Consider the following 12,874-nt stretch of genomic DNA (forward strand, 5'->3'; position numbering starts at 1 on the left):
GAAATTGGATTATCTCTCCGTCGTTTTTCTGAGAAACGGCCAAAGGCAGCTGCCTTTGAATTTATTTAGAATATTAAAAAGACCATAACTTTCTCGTTACTCGTGATAATTGACCACTACAGGAGTCTTTGGAAACCTTATTCCATGGGTAACAGTTGGACATTCTCGAAATTAGATTATCTCTCCGTCGTTTTTCTGAGAAACGGCCAAAGGCTACTACCTTTGGATTTATTTAGAATATTAAAAAGGCCATAACTTTCTTGTTACTCGTGATAATTGACCGCTACAGGAGTCTTTGGAAACCTTATTCCATGTGTAACAGTTGGGCATTCTCGAAATTGGATTATCTCTCAGTCGTTTTTCTGAGAAACGGCCAAAGGCTACTACCTTTGGATTTATTTAGAATATTAAAAAGGCCATAACTTTCTCGTTACTCGTGATAATTGACCGCTACAGGAGTCTTTGGAAACCTTATTCCAAGGGTAACAGTTGGGAATTCTCGAAATTGGATTATCTATCCGTCGTTTTTCTGAGAAACGGCCAAAGGCAGCTGCCTTTGGATTTATTTAGAATATTAAAAAGACCATAACTTTCTCGTTACTCGTGATAATTGACCACTACAGGAGTCTTTGGAAACCTTATTCCATGGGTAACAGTTGGACATTCTCGAAATTTGATTATCTCTCTGTCGTTTTTCTGAGAAACGGCCAAAGGCTATTACCTTTGGATTTATTTAGAATATTAAAAAGGCCATAACTTTCTCGTTACTCGTGATAATTGACCACTACAGGAGTCTTTGGAAACCTTATTCCAAGGGTAACAGTTGGGAATTCTCGAAATTGGATTATCTATCCGTCGTTTTTCTGAGAAACGGCCAAAGGCAGCTGCCTTTGAATTTATTTAGAATATTAAAAAGACCATAACTTTCCAGTTACTCGTGATAATTGACCGCTACAGGTGTCTTTGGAAACCTCATTCCATGGGTAACAGTTGGGCATTCTCGAAATTGGATTATCTCTCTGTCGTTTTTCTGAGAAACGGCCAAAGGCTACTACCTTTGGATTTATTTAGAATATTAAAAAGGCTATAACTTTCTCGTTACTCGTGATAATTGACCACTACAGGAGTCTTTGGAAACCTTATTCCATGGGTAACAGTTGGGCATTCTCGAAATTGGATTATCTCTCCGTCGTTTTTCTGAGAAACGGCCAAAGGCAGCTGCCTTTGGATTTATTTAGAATATTAAAAAGACCATAACTTTCTCGTTACTCGTGATAATTGACCACTACAGGAGTCTTTGGAAACCTTATTCCATGGGTAACAGTTGGACATTCTCGAAATTAGATTATCTCTCCGTCGTTTTTCTGAGAAATGGCCAAAGGCTACTACCTTTGGATTTATTTAGAATATTAAAAAGGCCATAACTTTCTTGTTACTCGTGATAATTGACCGCTACAAGAGTCTTTGGAAACCTTATTCCATGTGTAACAGTTGGGCATTCTCGAAATTGGATTATCTCTCTGTCGTTTTTCTGAGAAACGGCCAAAGGCTACTACCTTTGGATTTATTTAGAATATTAAAAAGGCCATAACTTTCTCGTTACTCGTGATAATTGACCGCTACAGGATTCTTTGGAAACCTTATTCCAAGGGTAACAGTTGGGAATTCTCGAAATTGGATTATCTATCCGTCGTTTTTCTGAGAAACGGCCCAAGGCAGCTGCCTTTGGATTTATTTAGAATATTAAAAAGACCATAACTTTCTCGTTACTCGTGATAATTGACCACTACAGGAGTCTTTGGAAACCTTATTCCATGGGTAACAGTTGGACATTCTCGAAATTATATTATCTCTCTGTCGTTTTTCTGAGAAACGGCCAAAGGCTACTACCTTTAGATTTATTTAGAATATTAAAAAGGCTATAACTTTCTCGTTACTCGTGATAATTGACCGCTACAGGAGTCTTTGGAAACCTTATTCCATATGTAACAGTTGGGCATTCTCGAAATTGGATTATCTCTCTGTCGTTTTTCTGAGAAACGACCAAAGGCTACTACCTTTGGATTTGTTTAGAATATTAAAAAGGCCATAACTTTCTCGTTACTCGTGATAATTGACCACTACAGGAGTCTTTGGAAACCTTATTCCATGGGTAACAGTTGGACATTCTCGAAATTAGATTATCTCTCTGTCGTTTTTCTGAGAAACGGCCAAAGGCTACTACCTTTGGATTTATTTAGAATATTAAAAAGGCTATAACTTTCTCGTTACTCGTGATAATTGACCGCTACAGGAGTCTTTGGAAACCTTATTCCATATGTAACAGTTGGGCATTCTCGAAATTGGATTATCTCTCTGTCGTTTTTCTGAGAAACGACCAAAGGCTACTACCTTTGGATTTGTTTAGAATATTAAAAAGGCCATAACTTTCTCGTTACTCGTGATAATTGACCACTACAGGAGTCTTGGGAAACCTTATTCCATGTGTAACAGTTGGGCATTCTCGAAATTGGATTATCTCTCTGTCGTTTTTCTGAGAAACGGCCAAAGACTACTACCTTTGGATTTGTTTAGAATATTAAAAACGCCATAACTTTCTCGTTACTCGTGATAATTGACCACTACAGGAGTCTTTGGAAACCTTATTCCATGGGTAACAGTTGGGCATTCTCGAAACTAGATTATCTCTCTGTCGTTTTTCTGAGAAACGGCCAAAGGCAGCTGCCTATGGATTTATTTAGAATATTAAAACGGCCATAACTTTCTCGTTACTCGTGATAATTGACCGCTCAGGTGTCTTTGGAAACCTTATTCCATGGGTAACAGTTGGGCATTCTCGAAATTGGATTATCTCTCTGTCGTTTTTCTGAGAAACGGCCAAAGGCTACTACCTTTGGATTTATTTAGAATATTAAAAAGACCATAACTTTCTCGTTACTCGTGATAATTGACCACTACAGGAGTCTTTGGAAACCTTATTCCATGGCTAACAGTTGGGCATTCTCGAAATTGGATTATCTCTCTGTCGTTTTTCTGAGAAACGGCCAAAGGCAGCTGCCTTTGGATTTGTTTAGAATATTAAAAAGACCATAACTTTCTCGTTACTCGTGATAATTGACCACTACAGGAGTCTTTGGAAACCTTATTCCATGGGTAACAGTTGGGCATTCTCGAAACTAGATTATCTCTCTGTCGTTTTTCTGAGAAACAGCCAAAGGCTACTACCTTTGGATTTGTTTAGAATATTCAAAAGGCCATAACTTTCTCGTTACCCGTGATAATTGACCACTACAGGAGTCTTTGGAAACCTTATTCCATGGGTAACAGTTGGGCATTCTCGAAATTGGATTATCTCTCTGTCGTTTTTCTGAGAAACGGCCAAAGGCTATTACATTTGGATTTGTTAAGAATATTAAAAAGGCCATAACTTTCTCGTTACTCGTGATAATTGACCCCTACAGGAGTCTTTGGAAACCTTATTCAATGGGTAACAGTTGGGCATTCTCGAAATTGGATTATCTCTCCGTCGTTTTTCTGAGAAACGGCCAAAGGCAGCTGCCTTTGGATTTATTTAGAATATTAAAAAGGCCATAACTTTCTCGTTACTCGTGATAATTGATCACTACAGGAGTCTTTGGAAACCTTATTCCATGGGTAACAGTTGGGCATTCTCGAAATTAGATTATCTCTCCGTCGTTTTTCTGAGAAACGGCCAAAGGCAGCTGCCTTTGGATTTATTTAGAATATTAAAAAGGCCATAACTTTCTCGTTACTCGTGATAATTGACCACTACAGGAGCCTTTGGAAACCTTATTCCATGGGTAACAGTTGGGCATTCTCGAAATTAGATTATCTCTCTGTCGTTTTTCTGAGAAACGGCCAAAGGCAGCTGCCTTTGGATTTATTTAGAATATTAAAAAGACCATAACTTTCTCGTTACTCGTGATAATTGACCACTACAGGAGTCTTTGGAAACCTTATTCCATGGGTAACAGTTGGGCATTCTCGAAATTGGATTATCTCTCCGTCGTTTTTCTGAGAAACGGCAAAAGGCAGCTGCCTATGGATTTATTTAGAATATTAAAAAGACCATAACTTTCTCGTTACTCGTGATAATTTACCACTACAGCAGTCTTTGGAAACCTTATTCCATGGGTAACAGTTGGGCATTCTCGAAATTAGATTATATCTCTGTCGTTTTTCTGAGAAACGGCCAAAGGCTACTACCTTTGGATTTATTTAGAATATTAAAAAGGCCATAACTTTTTCGTTACTCGTGATAATTGACCACTACAGGAGTCTTTGGAAACCTTATTCCATGTGTAACAGTTGGGCATTCTCGAAATTGGATTATCTCTCCGTCGTTTTTCTGAGAAACGGCCAAAGGCTACTACCTTTGGATTTGTTTAGAATATTAAAAAGGCCATAACTTTCTCGTTACTCGTGATAATTGACCATTACAGGAGTCTTTGGAAACCTTATTCCATGGGTAACAGTTGGGCATTCTCGAAACTAGATTATCTCTCTGTCGTTTTTCTGAGAAACAGTTAAAGGCTACTACCTTTAGATTTGTTTAGAATATTCAAAAGGCCATAACTTTCTCGTTACTCGTGATAATTGACCACTACAGGAGTCTTTGGAAACCTTATTCCATGGGTAACAGTTGGGCATTCTCGAAATTGGATTATCTCTCCGTCGTTTTTCTGAGAAATAACTTTCTCGTTACTCGTGATAATTGACCACTACAGGACTCTTTGGAAACCTTATTCCATGGGTAACAGTAGGGCATTCTCGAAATTGGATTATCTCTCTGTCGTTTTTCTGAGAAACGGCCAAAGGCTACTACCTTTGGATTTATTTAGAATATTAAAAAGACCATAACTTTCTCGTTACTCGTGATAATTGACCACTACAGAAGTCTTTGGAAACCTTATTCCATGGGTAACAGTTGAGCATTCTCGAAATTGGATTATCTCTCTGTCGTTTTTCTGAGAAACGGCCAAAGGCTACTACCTTTGGATTTATTTAGAATATTAAAAAGACCATAACTTTCTCGTTACTCTTGATAATTGACCACTACAGGAGTCTTTCGAAACCTTATTCCATGGGTAACAGTTGGGCATTCTCGAAATTAGATTATCTCTCTGTTGTTTTTCTGAGATACGGCCAAAGGCTACTACCTTTGGATTCATTTAGAATATTAAAAAGGCCATAACTTTCTCGTTACTCGTGATAATTGACCACTACAGGAGTCTTTGGAAATCTTATTCCATGTGTAACAGTTGGGCATTCTCAAAATTGGATTATCTCTTTGTCGTTTTTCTGAGAAACGACCAAAGGCAGCTGCCTTTGGATTTATTTAGAATATTAAAAAGACCATAACTTTCTCGTTACTCTTGATAATTGACCACTACAGGAGTCTTTGGAAACTTTATTCCATGGGTAACAGTTGGGCATTCTCGAAATTAGATTATCTCTCTGTCGTTTTTCTGATAAACGGCCAAAGACTACTACCTTTGGATTTATTTAGAATATTAAAAAGGCCATAACTTTCTCGTTACTCGTGATAATTGACCACTACAAGAGTCTTTGGAAACCTTATTCCATGGGTAACAGTTGGGCATTCTCGAAATTGGATTATCTCTCCGTCGTTTTTCTGAGAAACGGCCAAAGGCAGCTGCCTTTGGATTTATTTCGAATATTAAAAAGACCTTAACTTTCTCGTTACTCGTGATAATTGACCACTACAGGAGTCTTTGGAAACTTTATTCCATGGGTAACAGTTGGGCATTCTCGAAATTAGATTATCTCTCTGTCGTTTTTCTGATAAACGGCCAAAGACTACTACCTTTGGATTTATTTAGAATATTAAAAAGGCCATAACTTTCTCGTTACTCGTAATAATTGACCACTACAGGAGTCTTTGGAAACCTTATTCCATGGGTAACAGTTGGGCATTCTCGAAATTGGATTATCTCTCCGTCGTTTTTCTGAGAAACAGCCAAAGGCTACTGCCTTTAGATTTATTTAGAATATTAAAAAGGCCATAACTTTCTCGTTACTCGTGATAATTGACCACTACAGGAGTCTTTGGAAACCTTATTCCATGTGTAACAGTTGGGCATTCTCGAAATTGGATTATCTCTCTGTCGTTTTTCTGAGAAACGGCCAAAGGCAGCTGCCTTTGGATTTATTTAGAATATTAAAAAGGCCATAACTTTCTCGTTACTCGTGATAATTGACCACTACAGGAGTCTTTGGAAACCTTATTCCATGGGTAAGAGTTGGGCATTCTCGAAATTGGATTATCTCTCCGTCGTTTTTCTGAGAAACGACCAAAGGCTACTACCTTTGGATTTATTTAGAATATTAAAAAGACCATAACTTTCTCGTTACTCTTGATAATTGACCACTACAGGAGTCTTTGGAAACTTTATTCCATGGGTAACAGTTGGGCATTCTCGAAATTAGATTATCTCTCTGTCGTTTTTCTGATAAACGGCCAAAGACTACTACCTTTGGATTTATTTAGAATATTAAAAAGGCCATAACTTTCTCGTTACTCGTGATAATTGACCACTACAAGAGTCTTTGGAAACCTTATTCCATGGGTAACAGTTGGGCATTCTCGAAATTGGATTATCTCTACGTCGTTTTTCTGAGAAACGGCCAAAGGCAGCTGCCTTTGGATTTATTTCGAATATTAAAAAGACCTTAACTTTCTCGTTACTCGTGATAATTGACCACTACAGGAGTCTTTGGAAACTTTATTCCATGGGTAACAGTTGGGCATTCTCGAAATTAGATTATCTCTCTGTCGTTTTTCTGATAAACGGCCAAAGACTACTACCTTTGGATTTATTTAGAATATTAAAAAGGCCATAACTTTCTCGTTACTCGTAATAATTGACCACTACAGGAGTCTTTGGAAACCTTATTCCATGGGTAACAGTTGGGCATTCTCGAAATTAGATTATCTCTCTGTTGTTTTTCTGAGAAACGGCCAAAGGCTACTACCTTTGGATTCATTTAGAATATTAAAAAGGCCATAACTTTCTCGTTACTCGTGATAATTGACCACTACAGGAGTCTTTGGAAATCTTATTCCATGTGTAACAGTTGGGCATTCTCAAAATTGGATTATCTCTTTGTCGTTTTTCTGAGAAACGACCAAAGGCAGCTGCCTTTGGATTTATTTAGAATATTAAAAAGACCATAACTTTCTCGTTACTCTTGATAATTGACCACTACAGGAGTCTTTGGAAACCTTATTCCATGGGTAACAGTTGGGCATTCTCGAAATTAGATTATCTCTCTGTCGTTTTTCTGAGAAACGGCCAAAGATTACTACCTTTGGATTTATTTAGAATATTAAAAAGGCCATAACTTTCTCGTTACTCGTGATAATTAACCACTACAGGAGTCTTTGGAAACCTTATTCCATGGGTAACAGTTGGGCATTCTCGAAATTAGATTATCTCTCCGTCGTTTTTCTGAGAAACGGCCAAAGGCAGCTGCCTTTGGATTTATTTAGAATATTAAAAAGGCCATAACTTTCTCGTTACTCGTGATAATTGACCACTACAGGAGTCTTTGGAAACCTTATTCCACGGGTAACAGTTGGGCATTCTCGAAATTGGATTATCTCTCTGTCGTTTTTCTGAGAAACGGCCAAAGGCTACTACCTTTGGATTTATTTAGAATATTAAAAAGGCCATAACTTTCTCGTTACTCGTGATAATTGACCACTACAGGACTCTTTGGAAACCTTATTCCATGGGTAACAGTAGGGCATTCTCGAAATTGGATTATCTCTCTGTCGTTTTTCTGAGAAACGGCCAAAGGCTACTACCTTTGGATTTATTTAGAATATTAAAAAGACCATAACTTTCTCGTTACTCGTGATAATTGACCACTACAGGAGTCTTTGGAAACCTTATTCCATGGGTAACAGTTGAGCATTCTCGAAATTGGATTATCTCTCTGTCGTTTTTCTGAGAAACGGCCAAAGGCTACTACCTTTGGATTTATTTAGAATATTAAAAAGGCCATAACTTTCTCGTTACTCGTAATAATTGACCACTACAGGAGTCTTTGGAAACCTTATTCCATGGGTAACAGTTGGGCATTCTCGAAATTGGATTATCTCTCTGTCGTTTTTCTGAGAAATGGCCAAAGGCTACTACCTTAGGATTTGTTTAGAATATTAAAAAGGCCATAATTTTCTCGTTATTCGTGATAATTGACCACTACAGGAGTCTTTGGAAACCTTATTCCATGGGTAACAGTTGGGCATTCTCGAAATTGGATTATCTCTCCGTCGTTTTTCTGAGAAACGGCCAAAGGCAGCTGCCTTTGGATTTATTTAGAATATTAAAAAGACCATTACTTTCTCGTTACTCTTGATAATTGACCACTACAGGAGTCTTTGGAAACCTTATTCCATGGGTAACAGTTGGGCATTCTCGAAATTAGATTATCTCTCTGTTGTTTTTCTGAGAAACGGCCAAAGGCTACTACCTTTGGATTCATTTAGAATATTAAAAAGGCCATAACTTTCTCGTTACTCGTGATAATTGACCACTACAGGAGTCTTTGGAAATCTTATTCCATGTGTAACAGTTGGGCATTCTCAAAATTGGATTATCTCTTTGTCGTTTTTCTGAGAAACGACCAAAGGCAGCTGCCTTTGGATTTATTTAGAATATTAAAAAGACCATAACTTTCTCGTTACTCTTGATAATTGACCACTACAGGAGTCTTTGGAAACCTTATTCCATGGGTAACAGTTGGGCATTCTCGAAATTAGATTATCTCTCTGTCGTTTTTCTGAGAAACGGCCAAAGATTACTACCTTTGGATTTATTTAGAATATTAAAAAGGCCATAACTTTCTCGTTACTTGTGATAATTGACCACTACAGGAGTCTTTGGAAACCTTATTCCATGGGTAACAGTTGGGCATTCTCGAAATTGGATTATCTATCCGTCGTTTTTCAGAGAAACGGCCAATGGTAAAGGCTACTACCTTTGGATTTGTTTAGAATATTAAAAAGGCCATAACTTTCTCGTTACTCTTGATAATTGACCACTACAGGAGTCTTTGGAAACCTTATTCCATGGGTAACAGTTGGGCATTCTCGAAATTAGATTATCTCTCTGTTGTTTTTCTGAGAAACGGCCAAAGGCTACTACCTTTGGATTCATTTAGAATATTAAAAAGGCCATAACTTTCTCGTTACTCGTGATAATTGACCACTACAGGAGTCTTTGGAAACCTTATTCCATGGGAAACAGTTGGGCATTCTCGAAATTGGATTATCTCTCAGTCGTTTTTCTGAGAAACGGCCAAAGGCAGCTGCCTTTGGATTTATTTAGAATATTAAAAACGACATAACTTTCTCGTTACTCGTGATAATTGACCACTACAGGAGTCTTTGGAAACCTTATTCCATGTGTAACAGTTGGGCATTCTCGAAATTGAATTATCTCTCCGTCGTTTTTCTGAGAAACGGCCAAAGGCTACTAACTTTGGATTTATTTATAATATTAAAAAGACCATAACTTTCTCGTTACTCGTGATAATTGACCACTACAGGAGTCTTTGGAAACCTTATTCCACGGGTAACAGTTGGGCATTCTCGAAATTGGATTATCTCTCTGTCGTTTTTCTGAGAAACGGCCAAAGGCTACTACCTTTGGATTTATTTAGAATATTAAAAAGGCCATAACTTTCTCGTTACTCGTAATAATTGACCTCTACAGGAGTCTTTGGAAACCTTATTCCATGGGTAACAGTTGGGCATTCTCGAAATTGGATTATCTCTCCGTCGTTTTTCTGAGAAACGGCCAAAGTCTACTGCCTTTGGATTTATTTAGAATATTAAAAACGCCATAACTTTCTCGTTACTCGTGATAATTGACCACTACAAGAGTCTTTGGAAACCTTATTCCATGTGTAACAGTTGGGCATTCTCGAAATTGCATTATCTCTCTGTCGTTTTTCTGAGAAAAATGGCCAAAGGCAGCTGCCTTTGGATTTGTTTAGAATATTAAAAAGGCCATAACTTTCTCGTTACTCGTGATAATTGACCACTAAAGGAGTCTTTGGAAACTTTATTCCATGGGTAACAGTTGGGCATTCTCGAAATTAGATTATCTCTCTGTTGTTTTTCTGAGAAACGGCCAAAGACTACTACCTTTGGATTTATTTAGAATATTAAAAAAGCCATAACTTTCTCGTTACTCGTGATAATTGACCACTACAGGAGTCTTTGGAAATCTTATTCCATGTGTAACAGTTGGGCATTCTCGAAATTGGATTATCTCTCTGTCGTTTTTCTGAGAAACGGCCAAAGGCAGCTGCCTTTGGATTTATTTAGAATATTAAAAATACCATAACTTTCTTGTTACTCTTGATAATTGACCACTACAGGAGTCTTTGGAAACCTTATTCCATGGGTAACAGTAGGGCATTCTCGAAATTAGATTATCTCTCTGTCGTTTTTCTGAGAAACGGCCAAAGACTACTACCTTTAGATTTATTTAGAATATTAAAAAGGCCATAACTTTCTCGTTAATCGTGATAATTGACCACTACAGGAGTCTTTGGAAACCTTATTCCATGGGTAACAGTTGGACATTCTCGAAATTGGATTATCTCTCCGTCGTTTTTCTGAAAAACGGCCAAAGGCAGCTGCCTTTGGATTTATTTAGAATATTAAAAAGACCATAACTTTCTCGTTGCTCGTGATAATTGACCACTACAGGAGTCTTTGGAAATCTTATTCCATGTGTAACAGTTGGGCATTCTCAAAATTGGATTATCTCTTTGTCGTTTTTCTGAGAAACGACCAAAGGCAGCTGCCTTTGGATTTATTTAGAATATTAAAAAGACCATAACTTTCTCATTACTCTTGATAATTGACCACTACAGGAGTCTTTGGAAACCTTATTCCATGGGTAACAGTTGGGCATTCTCGAAATTAGATTATCTCTCTGTCGTTTTTCTGAGAAACGGCCAAAGATTACTACCTTTGGATTTATTTAGAATATTAAAAAGGCCATAACTTTCTCGTTACTCGTGATAATTGACCACTACAGGAGTCTTTGGAAACCTTATTCCATGGGTAACAGTTGGGCATTCTCGAAATTGGATTATCTATCCGTCGTTTTTCAGAGAAACGGCCAATGGCAAAGGCTACTACCTTTGGATTTGTTTAGAATATTAAAAAGGCAATAACTTTCTCGTTACTCGTGATAATTGACCACTACAGGAGTCTTTGGAAACCTTATTCCATGGGTAACAGTTGGACGTTCTCGAAATTGGATTATCTCTCCGTCGTTTTTCGGAGAAACGGCCAAAGGCAGCTGCCTTTGGATTTATTTAGAATATTAAAAAGACCATAACTTTCTCGTTGCTCGTGATAATTGACCACTACAGGAGTCTTTGGAAACCTTATTCCATGGGAAACAGTTGGGCATTCTCGAAATTGGATTATCTCTCAGTCGTTTTTCTGAGAAACGGCCAAAGGCAGCTGCCTTTGGATTTATTTAGAATATTAAAAACGACATAACTTTCTCGTTACTCGTGATAATTGACCACTACAGAAGTCTTTGGAAACCTTATTCCATGGGTAACAGTTGGGCATTCTCGAAATTGAATTATCTCTCCGTCGTTTTTATGAGAAACGGCCAAAGGCTACTAACTTTGGATTTATTTAGAATATTAAAAAGACCATAACTTTCTCGTTACTCGTGATAATTGACCACTACAGGAGTCTTTGGAAACCTTACTCCACGGGTAACAGTTGGGCATTCTCGAAATTGGATTATCTCTCTTTCGTTTTTCTGAGAAACGGCCAAAGGCTACTACCTTTGGATTTATTTAGAATATTAAAAAGGCCATAACTTTCTCGTTACTCGTAATAATTGACCACTACAGGAGTCTTTGGAAACTTTATTCCATGGGTAACAGTTGGGCATTCTCGAAATAGGATTATCTCTCCGTCGTTTTTCTGAGAAACGGCCAAAGGCTACTACCTTTAGATTTATTTAGAATATTAAAAACGCCATAACTTTCTCGTTACTCGTGATAATTGACCACTACAGGAGTCTTTGGAAACCTTATTCCACGGGTAACAGTTGGGCATTCTCGAAATTGGATTATCTCTCTGTCGTTTTTCTGAGAAACGGCCAAAGGCTACTACCTTTGGATTTATTTAGAATATTAAAAAGGCCATAACTTTCTCGTTACTCGTAATAATTGACCACTACAGGAGTCTTTGGAAACCTTATTCCATGGGTAACAGTTGGGCATTCTCGAAATTGGATTATCTCTTTGTCGTTTTTCTGAGAAACGGCCAAAGGCAGCTACCTTTGGATTTATTTAGAATATTAAAAACGACATAACTTTCTCGTTACTCGTGATAATTGACCACTACAGGAGTCTTTGGAAACCTTATTCCATGTGTAACAGTTGGGCATTCTCGAAATTGGATTATCTCTCCGTCGTTTTTCTGAGAAACGGCCAAAGGCTACTACCTTTGGATTTGTTTAGAATATTAAAAAGGTCATAACTTTCTCGTTACTCGTGATAATTGACCACTACAGGAGTCTTTGGAAACCTTATTCCATGTGTAACAGTTGGGCATTCTCGAAATTGGATTATCTCTCTGTCGTTTTTCTGAGAAACGGCCAAAGGCTACTACCTTTGGATTTGTTTAGAATATTAAAAAGGCCATAACTTTCTCGTTACTCGTGATAATTGACCACTACAGGAGTCTTTAGAAACCTTATTCCATGGGTAACAGTTGGGCATTCTCGAAATTGGATTATCTCTCCGTCGTTTTTCTGAGAAACGGCCAAAGGCTACT

Source organism: Salvia hispanica, chromosome 5 (assembly GCF_029641045.1).
Source record: "Salvia hispanica isolate PSC_SH4W2 chromosome 5, Shi_PSC_v1, whole genome shotgun sequence".
Classification (NCBI taxonomy): Eukaryota; Viridiplantae; Streptophyta; class Magnoliopsida; order Lamiales; family Lamiaceae; genus Salvia; species Salvia hispanica.